The sequence below is a fragment of the Gigantopelta aegis genome, chromosome 10 (genome assembly GCF_016097555.1).
Source record: "Gigantopelta aegis isolate Gae_Host chromosome 10, Gae_host_genome, whole genome shotgun sequence".
NCBI classification, from domain to species: Eukaryota; Metazoa; Mollusca; class Gastropoda; order Neomphalida; family Peltospiridae; genus Gigantopelta; species Gigantopelta aegis.
In genome coordinates this window covers 461191-473223 of record NC_054708.1, presented here as the reverse complement: position 1 = coordinate 473223, position 12033 = coordinate 461191, and the positions used below count along the sequence as shown (strand labels likewise).

The following is a 12033-nucleotide window of genomic DNA, read 5'->3' as shown; positions in this document are numbered from 1 at the left end:
CGGTGGTTTCGTGGTTAAGCCATCGGACATAAGGCTGGTAGATACTGGGTTCCCAGCCCGCATTTTTAACGACTCAATGGGTAGGTGTAAGACCACTACACCCTCTTCCCTCTCACTAACCACTAACTCACTGTCTTGGATAGACAGCCCAGATAGTTGAGATGTGTGCCAAGGACAGCGTGCTTGAACCTTAATTGGATGTAAGCACACACATTTCATTCATTCATTCAATATAGTCATTAAATTAAACAAACAAGTCAGCTGGCTGTTCTCCACCTGCCAACCGTAACATACTTCTACTTAGCGGTTCGCTTACAAAAGGAAGAAATATCCAACAAAAGAAAGGCCATTACTGACCCACGCCAAAAGGCAAATGGTGGATTGTGCAGATTATTGAGTGTGTTTATTTGTTAATGTAAGTGTTCAGTTCCAGGTATACCTAGTGGTGTTGTGTACTTTCTTCTAGTAAATATATGATGCACTTAAAGTATAACAAAGAAACGTTTTGTGTTTAATTTCCTCCCATCATAAATTTTCATTCTTTGTGCAGATTAGCTAGACTTGCCCGGGTTATTTGGTAATGGAAGCTAAAACTACCACCACGACAAAAATCGAATGAACAGACTTTGCCATGAAAAAAGAAAATATGGATGTGATTCATTGCTCCACTAACTTATATTATGAGGAGCCATTTAAAATATTACCATATTCAATGCATGATATTGGTTCCATACACTGGTGTAGCCAGGATTTTATATCATATATGAGAGGGTTTGGTTTGTTTAGCGACGAGCAAGCAAAGGGCCGCTACTCTAAATGCATTTTTCCATTTTGACAAAATCGCGTCTCAGATTACATGCATTTTTCTCCAGCCTTACGTACATTAACGACTGGGGTAATCATGGGAATTGTGCCGAATATGTAAACTAGGGTGATGAATGCATTAAATCACGTGACTCTGCCATTTTAGTGTGAAGTAGATATTGACGATTTTTTTTTTACAAACATTGATAAACACTTTAAAGGCATTTAAACTTCCAGACGCAATTTCATATGTTTATAATATGATGGGAAATACTTTTAACAAACAGGCCTGCACAAATTGCACGAACGATCGTTTCGTTCGTGCGTCGGTTATGCAAATTTATTTCGCATAACCGATTTACCGTTCGTGCAAAACTTTCTGAATAAAATGTCCTAGAGTCACCGGTTTTCGATCGCTTAAGCGAAATATATGAATAAAATATAAATAAAAAATTATAAGTATTTAATAATTTTTCTCTCGGAACAAAGCAGTGACTTCCGTGTTCGTTTTCGTTCTTGTGGTGACATCAGTGTTCGCACATTCTCGCACTATTGCAATTACAAATGTGAACGATCAGAAACGCGTGTCGATCGAAAACGTGTGACCGTACGATACATCGCGGGTACAAACAACTTGACTGGTTTCCGACGTGTTATTATAATTAAATGTTACGGAAATGGCACATACCAGTCTAGCTAGAATACTTATATTGTGAAGTGTAAGATATTCTCATTGGTTGTTGGATGTCACCGAAGGGAATTCCTTCAAAATGCGGCCAATCAGAAATTGCGATACTTCCATTAATAAACGTTAATCGGTAAACTTCGGCTGATTACGGGAAATTGTCAAATATCACACATGGCGATGAAAAATTTGACTGTATAAGTTTGACGTGTATACTATAAAGGTATATTATTACAGTTCATTTTTACTTCAACATGACAATGGTGTTCTTTATTAAAATTATTTTAAAGTTCTTTTTCATTTTTAAAAAAAACCGGTTATGCAAATCAAAATAGGTTATGCAATTTTTTTTGGCATAACCGATTTTCCGGTTATGCAAATTTTTAATTTGTGCAGGCCTGACAAATGATATTCACCAGTGACATATTTTAAAACAACCGTATTCATAGTTTGTTTATTTATAAAACGTTGGTACCGAGTAGTTATGGTGACCGGAAAAATACCTTGCAAGGGACATAACTTCTCTGGAATACCTTGCAAGGGACATAACTTATTTGGACGTACACGCCACTAATGGTAGTTGTGTTTCTTGATAATAGCTGTATACTTCCGTAAATGATATATAAATAACGTGGTAGACGTTCAATAAAGCTTTTATAAGTTTAATTAATACCAAATTAGTTTGTTTTTGAAGAATAAATCACATTGAAAAAATATTGAGCAAATGAGGACCAAAACGTTTTTGTATAATGTTCAACAGAAATAAAAATAATATAATATACAGCCATTAGCCAAACGTTTTCAGTGATACAGTTGTAGAACTCAATTGCACACTTTGGTTCAAAATGTACTCCTTTTTTTCTCTCTCTCTTTCGCTCTTTTTTTTGGGAGGGGGGTCTTTGGAACACTGAGTGTGAACAAAAGAAATTGTAGATTTTTTTACATAAATTAAAATCCAATATAGTAATTGGCCAAAAATTTCAATATTAGTCATTTTTGTTGCATTTGTATACACTAACAAATTATTGAGTGACAGTCACTGTGTGGCAAAAACATGTTGCATAGTGTTTCAGAAATTGATATGTAATACACCAACATGGCCAAATGTATGTCTTTTATCATACCGTACTCCTTGATCGTGAGATACTCGTATGGTTTTTGGTAACAGACTGATATGAACATTTTGATATTGATCATGAGGGATTCACTGCAAATTTCTCAAGCAACTAATAATTAAACAAAATACTTCTTTATTCATGATTAGCTTGTATTATTTTGTTTGTCATTGTTGTACCTGCACTTGTATGTATTTTGCAAAATACAAATTGGTGCTTTTCAAACAAACTATTTAAGATACGAACATCAGGAATATAATCATCATATTTAATGTTCAAGACAAAAAGTTTAACATATTATTTAAAATGACAAAACAATTGTTCATACATACAACTAGCAAAACTGATTCTTGTTTCATTTCTGTTTACTACTAAAAACATACTTGTTTTATTTAGGTATTGAAACTATTTCCTCGTTCCAGCCAGTGCACCACGACTGGTGCATTTAAGGTTGTGTATGTGCTATCCTGTCTGTTGGAAAGTGCATATAAAAGATCCCTTGTTGCTAATGGAAACATGTAGCAGGTTTCCTCCCTAAGACTATATGTCAAAATTACCACGTCTGAAATCTCATAGCCGATGATTAATAAATCAGTGTGCTCTTGTGGTGTCGTTAACCAAAACAAACTTTAAACTTTGAAACCATTTTTATTTGTTCATCCTGTAATGTTGTCTTAAGTCATAATAACTAGGACTTTAAAATAATTCTGATATCAAAACTCGATTCATAATCTTGTAACATGATGCTTTCACAATCAACTGCTGCTTGTAAACAGTCTTTCAGCAAACTGAACCAGCTAAAAACAAAGCAAAGAAATAGAATGTCTCAGAAAACTCTTCAGTCTCTGCTGTGCATTATGCTTCTTGGCCCTGAAATAGAAAGTTTTGATCCAGAAGAAAGTATTCAACACTAGACTGAGTGTGCAAAATGTATACACCATGTAAATGGACACAGTCTTCCTACTGTGAATTCCTGTGGTGGCCATGTGGAAGAGTTGTTGGAACTTGATTAATAATTCTTGACCTTTGGACAAATTTAATGACATGGTTTATATTCTTGTGTGTTTTACTGTATGCTCTTGCTTGTCTGGCCTAAAATGAAAGTTACAACATGATTTAATTGTTTGTTTCATTTTACTGTTATATTTGTAAATTTGTAATGTTACAAATTATATAAAAATTCCAGTTATAATTGATCAGGAATTTGGGCTAATGCTTTCTCCTGGTGGGCTAGTGGTTTTTGCAAACCCACTAGCCCTGTGGCTAGTGACCTTTCAAAACATTTGTCATATTCGGTCTTGTTTAATGCATCTTTTATGTGTGTGTGTGTGTGTGTGTGTGAATAGCTATATATAAATTACTGTGTGCAACCGAATTGCAAATACATTTACTGTTGGTGATGCGAAAGTCTTTCAGCTCAATAAATTCATACATAAACGTTTGATTTGTCCCATAGTATGGTTTCACATTACGTAGACATATATACCAATAAATAAAACAGTTTAGTAAATTTGTATGAGTATTAGTAAATTTTATCCCCAATTATTTATATATCCTTAGTAGAAATAATATATATGATTTGATTATTAATATGTAGCAACACTATAAGAAGTTTTCACTTTTAGACATTTCACATACACAATTTTGGGTGACGGGTCACATGTTTGACAGGGAGCTAAAAATACAGGGAGTGACTAAACATATTGAAATTGTGAGGATAGTTGGATGAGATAACAAGTAAAATTGTCATATTTTTTGTTTTTTGTCATACTGCTTCGTTTTAGTGTGATAAGGTGAAGACGCATTTTTGAAATTAGCCTATGCAATACCTGTGAAATCGTCATTTTTCCGACTATATAAAAAAGAGGTTTTTCTATGAAAAATTAAAACTTTTTGTTTATTTTCCTTCTAATTAGGTCCATTTGCTTCAGTTTACATAAAAAAAAGTTTTTAAAAAAGTATTTAAAAAAATGCTTGCTCTATGCTAGTTTGTTGTTTTTGTGTGTGTTTTTGTTTTGGGGGTGGGGGGGGAGATGGGCAACTCACACTGTATGATTTTATAAAATTTAATAGTAAAAAAAAGTTTGATTTGGGGAAGGGGCATGCCCCCCCGCCTATGCCACTGAATGGATACTATCCAAAAGCTTACCACCCTGTGCAGAGCCAGCTCTACACAGGACGGTCTGTGGTAGTCTAAGGTCATGTGACATGTATGGGTCATTGCAGCCAACGCTACACGGGACAGCGCTAGCAAGTACGTTCATTATGTGTGCTACTGGTTGTTTATATCAGTATAGACCTCACTATAGACCTACAGATATATCAATATTATTATGCATACATTTCAATGAGCTAACGAACATTGCTAACTTTAAACAATATAAACGTTGTTTTTGTAGATCAAATTTAATTCACTATTACTAATAAAGAAGTGATATCTGTGTACAATCAATGTTGGGTGTATTGGATATAGATGAGGGAGAAAGAGAAGAGAGAGTGAGTGAGTTCTGCAACGTACATGGACCAGTAGTAGCCCCCACCCTCCAGTTAAAACTGCTTTTGTGTACTTCTGGTATTCACACTGTGTACAGGGGCGTAGGCTAGGGGGGTTCGGGACGTTCGGACGAACACACACACACCCTGCTGAAGCAAATGCTCCGCTTTCAGAAATACAGGTTTATACATATGGAGTTTCTGGTGGTGCAAAAACAAAATAGAAAAAGGTCCACTTGGTTCATATTCGACCCCCCCCCCCCCCCCCCCCCCCCCCCCCCCAGGTCCAGATCACGCTACACCCCTGGTGTATAATGACCTACAACCACTCACCCACCCCTCTGGGAGCATTTGGGCTACTTTATTGATGATCACTGTTGATTAAATTAAGAAAATGGTGAACAACCATGGAAATCAATATCAATTTATTTACGTACATAATTCTATACAGAAACAATATACATCAAACGCAATACATACCGAATAGGCAGGAATGTAACGACACACTCAACACATTTTAATTATGGCTATATGGTTATACTTTTCTTATCCATAACAGATACCTTTATACCTATATATTTATATCTATACTCTTCAAAAAAAAAAAACGCAAAAGGGTACAAATGGGTTATAACTCCGATTTTATGTTTCCTACCGGTTCATGCTTTGTGAATATAAGGTCATTGCATGTCCCAAACACATTCCCACGGTTACATTCGATAAAACGCAGCTACTGTACAATAAAGTTCCAAAATGTGAATATTCGCAAAAACGCAGCCACGTGCAAACCATGTCACCACTGCACGTGCGTTGTCTGCACGTGCAACATGAACACCGACAGTATAAAAGTGCAGGGTGTTCGCTTGCCTGGCCTCTGTATGTGGCCGACAGTTGACAATCCAGGACATGCCACGTCTCAGTGAACCGCAGAGAAACAATGCCATCGGCCGACTAGACGCAGGCGAATCCAGAACGGCCGTTGCCAGGGCATTCCATGTGTCCCCAAGCACCATCTCCAGACTGGGGGACCGTTACCAGCAACATGGATCAACACGTGACCTCCCTAGATCCGGTCGACCACGGGTCACTACCCCCGGGCAGGACCGCTACATCCGGGTACACCACCTTCGGGAACGATTGACTACTGCCACCTCCACAGCCGCAGCAATACCAGGTTTGCGCAGGATATCCGACCAGACCGTACAGAACCGCCTACGTGAGGTATGAATTCGTGCCAGACGTCCAGTTCGAGGTGTCATCTTAACACCACAACACCGTCGACTCCGACTGCAGTGGTGCCAGATTCATCGACAATGGCCTCAACTGCGATGGAGACAGGTGTGGTTCAGTGACGAGTCCCGATTTCTGCTCCGACGTCATGATGGAAGATGCGTCGTGGTGAACGTTATGCGGCAAACTGCGTGCAGGAAGTGGACAGATTCGGCGGGGGTAGTGTCATGGTGTGGGCAGCCATCTCACACACTGGCAGAACTGACCTGGTCCACGTGCAGGGCAACCTGAATGCACAGGGCTACATTGACCAAATCCTCCGGCCACACATCGTTCCAGTTATGGCCAACGCCAACGCAGTGTTCCAACATGACAACGCCAGGCCTCACACAGCACGTCTCACAACGGCTTTCCTACAGAACAACATTAATGTCCTTCCTTGGCCATCGATATCACCGGATTTGAACCCAATTGAGAGTCTATGGGACGAGTTGGACCGACGCCTCTGACAGCGACAACCACAGCCCTAGACCCTGCCCGAGCTGGCAGCAGCCTTGCAGGCCGAGAGGGCCACCATCCCCCGGGACGTCATCCGTACTCTGGTTGCTTCAATGGGCAGGCGGTGCCAGGCAGTTGTCAACACACGCGGAGGCCACACCCGGTATTGACTCCAGATGACCTTGACCTTGGTGGTGTGTCCTATCACTTACTCACAATGGACTAGAGTGAATTGTGAACATCCTGCAACATTTGGTAATGGTAAAAAACACGAAAAACCCATTAGAAAAACCTTTTTAAAAGGTAAAAAAAAGTACTGGGAAACGTGTTCTCTCATCGAATGCTGGACAAGTATAGCTTGAGAGATTAAAAGCTCACATTTGTAAACCTAGAAGTTAATTAAAGATATGATTTAAACAATATTTATTCCCAATTGCTACACCTGAGTATTCATTTCATCAAACAATACATACCTATACCTATATTTATATCTATATACTTATATACACACTTAGCATAACAGTACTTACTTAAACACAATACAGACCTTTATATCTATACCTATATATTTATATCTATATACATATATACACAGGTAGCATAACGGTACTTCAAACACAATACAGACCTTTATATCTATACCTATATATTTATATCTATATACATATATACACACGTAGCATTTAAATTGAAGATATACCAGTATGTCTTTATTTATAACTCAATCTATTAACGGAGACATAGTTCTACAAGTATAAGAAAACTCTCAGGATTCCAGGTGGCACAAGTACATCTTCATGATGGTTAATTGTATTCATGTTCATACATAATGGTGTACTATAGTACTTACGTCAGACAGTGTCACATACCAACAGATTATAATTAACTTGAATAAACAACCAATTAACCACTTAACCACAAGTGAATATGTACAAGCAGTTTTATTGTGATGTGTTGACAGAATACAGGGCCGACTTAATACATGTGTACAAATTTTATGTGGCATCATGCTACTGCTTGTGACAACACAAAATAATGAAACTGAAATACATAAAAGAGTAACAAAGACTTGGCTTGCTACTACCTTTTAAACCTTTTATAGAGAACACGTTTTGAGATCGATAATATATACTTAGAAATGGCCAAAATCGTTTTGTTTAGAAGCAGCTACGTAAGAAGACTGGAGCAGTTTTGTTCAGGAGATCTGAGGATCGCAAGCGAGTTCCGTTTCTTTGGGCGTGGATGACTAAGAACGGATAACATCCGTAATGGAATGATGGAGGATGTTGAGCAATTTCAGCCTGATGTTATGCAGTTCACCAAAAGATATATTCGATAAACTGTGTGCAGTAGAACAATCATTCAAACGTCTCGGAGATTAGCAGACGAGGTAACTTTGAGAAATCTCCCGGGCTTACCTCAAGAGCGTATATTAAGCAGAGAAATTCCATCAACAGACAGCTCAGGAAGATGTTTGGAAAACGTGATTGGTCTGAACATCCAATACCCGGCTGAGTTTCACAAAGATGGCATTCATTTCAACAAGAAAGGAACCAGAAAGTACTTTTTTAAAATACGGAGAGTGTTTGCGGATTTCTGAGTGGCTTGAAATTACGTATCAGTTTGTTTTAACAGTAAAGTAATATTTTAAATATCAAAATGTGTTTTGTTGCATTTTTCTTGGTGTCTATCTAATTGGGAAAAGTACATTAAAAAAAATTGGTTGGCAAAGTTGAGTTTTTATGCGGCAAAGTGTACCCATGAACACGTTTTTATACAGTGTCAACACGAACGCATTGAGTACTATACAAAATATATATTTATTACCTTTACTGTTAATGTGTTTTTCACCATATCTAAGTATATAAAATACTAGACCGCCCTGTGTAGGAACGTCCTGTATAGAGCCGTCATCACTATATATATATATATTGATACTCGCACGCACGTGTTATACATATGCACATATATATTTTATTGATTATTATCGACAATATACATATATTTTCTTTATTATTACTGTCTTCCACCCTCATATCTCAGTACACATGTAGACAAACAACTGGTAACCATTCAATCTAGAAAATTCCAGCATATAATGTTCCACAAACCTTTAATATTTTACCAGAAACAATTGTAATTGCACAGAGAATAAAGCAGAATGTTTTATGTTGATTAAAAACTAATGTTAAAAGAAGAAAAAAGTAAAAGCGGTTACTAGAACAGGTGATGTCCAAGTTGACATCTCGTGCAACAAGACTCGTCGTAGTGCTTATAGCAATGCGCTCTGCCAAGTAACACAGTTTCACTACTCAACACCCCTCAGAACAATAGGTGTGAACTGGAAAAGCTGTGCAACAAACTGCAACATGAATATTAGTAGCTAGACATGGCATCAATAAACACACCTGCAGATTTGTAACAATGCAGAATTAAAAATATTTGATCTTACAACATTTATACTGTTATTTTATTTATTATTATTTTAAAATACATATATAAACAAATGAAACACATACATGTATTGGCATTCAGACAATGTTCTGCAGTTAAGAGTAAGATAGACTGTCCACAAGGCATTTGTAAAGTTTACCGTTGGGTATAATATGAAAGTGGGTCTCTGTCAGATAATTGGTTATTGGCATAAATTTGACATGCACCGGGGCTATGCAATTAAGTGGATTTGACTGTATTCTTCTTCTTTTTTCGAGTATTATCCAAAATATACATATATTTTCTTTATATACAAAATATATATTTATTCCCTTTACTGTTAATGTGTTTTCCACCATATCGAAGTATATAAAATACTAGACCGCCCTGTGTAGGAACGTCCTGTACAGAGCCGCCGTCACTATATGTATTTTTTAATACTCGCACACGCACACATTGTATATATATACATTTTGTATATATTTTGTTGTTGTTGAGTATTATCCCAAATATACATATATTTTCTTTATATACAATACTAGACCGCCCTGTGTAGGAATGTCCTGTATAGAGCTGTCATCACTATATATATTTTTTAATACACGTACACGTGCACACGATATACATATACACATATATATTTTATTGAGTATTATCCACAATATACATATATTTTCTTTATTATTATTGACTTTTCCCCCTCATATCTCAGTACACATTTAGACAAATGTCAACTGGTAACCATTTACTGCAACATATGGGTTATATTTTTTTAAAGGTATATTTTGTTCACAGATCTGTCCCACTGATAATTTTAACACGAAATACAGCTTGGTTTTCACCAAACTCACTTAAAACTTATAAACCGGTAATTATTTGATTTATTACACAATAAAATTCTCTAAAATATCCATTTAACCATAAATAAAAGCCAAATAAATTATTAACATCCATGAAAAAACCACTTTTTAAGCATGTCCCAAAGTGATACCGTAATAACCAAAAAACTAAAGAGATTAAATTAGTAGTTTTGATATGAAAACAAATAACCAATATATATCCTAGTAATCAAAACCTCCCAATAGTTTTAAAATTAACAACTTAAAAGGGTGTCACACAATTTCCACTCAACTCCGTTACAATAACATGTTTTAACCATTAGCAAGTCTATTACAGACTGATGTCAGAGGAAATGATGTCATTACATGTGTTTTGGCAGGAAAGTTATGATGGCAGCATTTTTGCTACAGATTTCTTCCATGGAGGTAAGTTAGTTGTACTATACAAGTATAGAGTGAATAAGTAGGTTTTCTCATCCTCAACACCGTTCAGGCTGTAATACAATAGATATGCTTTTCTTAAGGTACAGAATTTTACAACAGATGTGTAGTCATTTTGTTAATTAAACCAACCTGATGAAGTAGTGTGAAATGCAAATCGGAGACGGTTATTCCCCTTACTTGACGATGTCCCTCAACTCCGTTACCTCAACACCGTTACTCTTGTGCATACCGTAACGGTGTTGAGTTAACAGAACTGAAAACACATATCTTTATTTGATAACATTCATGTATCTAATCATGACCAATAAGTTATTTTACACATTACTGGCCACAAAATATGCTGTACTGCACTAAAGGAACAATTTGTGGAGGACGAGTCCTTACAACTCACCACGAACTAAGCGTCTGTGATGTTTCCTGTTTTCAAGCTTCGGCTACCATAATTTAGACAACTTGTGTACCCAGAATAATTTTGTTACTATACCAGTTATTTTAGGATAGATACGACCTACTAAATGAACATTTTACACACCTTGTAATGGAAAAATGTAAATATTTTTAGGCCCTAATGACAGTCACATTGTCTTTTTCAGCATTCTGTGAGACATTAAACAATGCCACTCTCAGCCAAGGAGAGAATGAGACGATATTGTGAAAAAATACAAAATAACAAAGAAAAACATGTTGAATATTTAAATAAAGAAAGATGGAAGTAGAGAACTGAACAAAAGAAAGGGAAAACAATAGATGACTTGACAGAGAGGGATAAATAAGAACAACAAAAGAAATGGAGAAATGCTTACCACCTTCACAAAGCAAAAAAACTGCACCAAATGAAAGTGAAAGCATTTATTGTGGCCAGCTCACCACCAGTCTCCTCATGACAGTATAATTGCTGGGACACATTCAGATGGAAGAAGGAAAATTGGGAGAAGTTGAGTCCGTAGGGATAGAGCAAAAGCATATAGAGATCTAGTAAAAATTATATTTGAATTTAGAAAACAAAAATACAGGAAACGATTACACAGACTAAAAAAACCAAAACACCAAACCCATCACAGGAGAAAATGATACAGTAACAAACAGTCCAAGGAGTAGAGTAGATAAAATTATTAGAGAAAATAAGATGCCCCCAGTTGCTCGTAGGGAGCTGCTAACCCAGTTTAGCATTGTACATGAATTGAGGGAAGAACTAAAGCTTAGTAAACATGAAGATCCTAGAACAGTAGCAAATCTGATATCTGGAAAAATTGTGAATAAATACAGGCTGAAGAAATGTGTAACACATGAAGTTTTATTAACAGAAACAGATGAGAAACTCACAGGAAAACTAAAGATTCCATAGAGAAAATTAGCTCAAGTGCCGAAAAACATTTGGAAAGCGGTTCACGAGAGGATTGACGGTTTATAAAATTTGCTTATTACTTGTTGCTGAATTTTATTTGTTCTTACTAAATGTTAGTTCGTTCAAAGTTCACATGTTCTATCATTT

At 36.5% G+C, this 12033-nt stretch overlaps 1 protein-coding gene across 20 annotated transcripts in view; it reads left to right on the top strand.

Annotated features, from left to right (window-relative positions):
- The first annotated feature begins 336 nt into the window (after positions 1–336).
- LOC121384253 (zinc finger protein Gfi-1b-like) overlaps positions 337–12033 on the top strand; it is a 169723-nt gene continuing 158026 nt past the window's right edge. For all 20 annotated transcript variants that reach the window (XR_005959366.1, XM_041514543.1, XM_041514545.1 and 17 more), the window contains exon 1: positions 337–415. The gene's annotated coding sequence lies outside the window, so the exon portion shown is untranslated. The remainder of the gene's footprint in view (positions 416–12033) is intronic.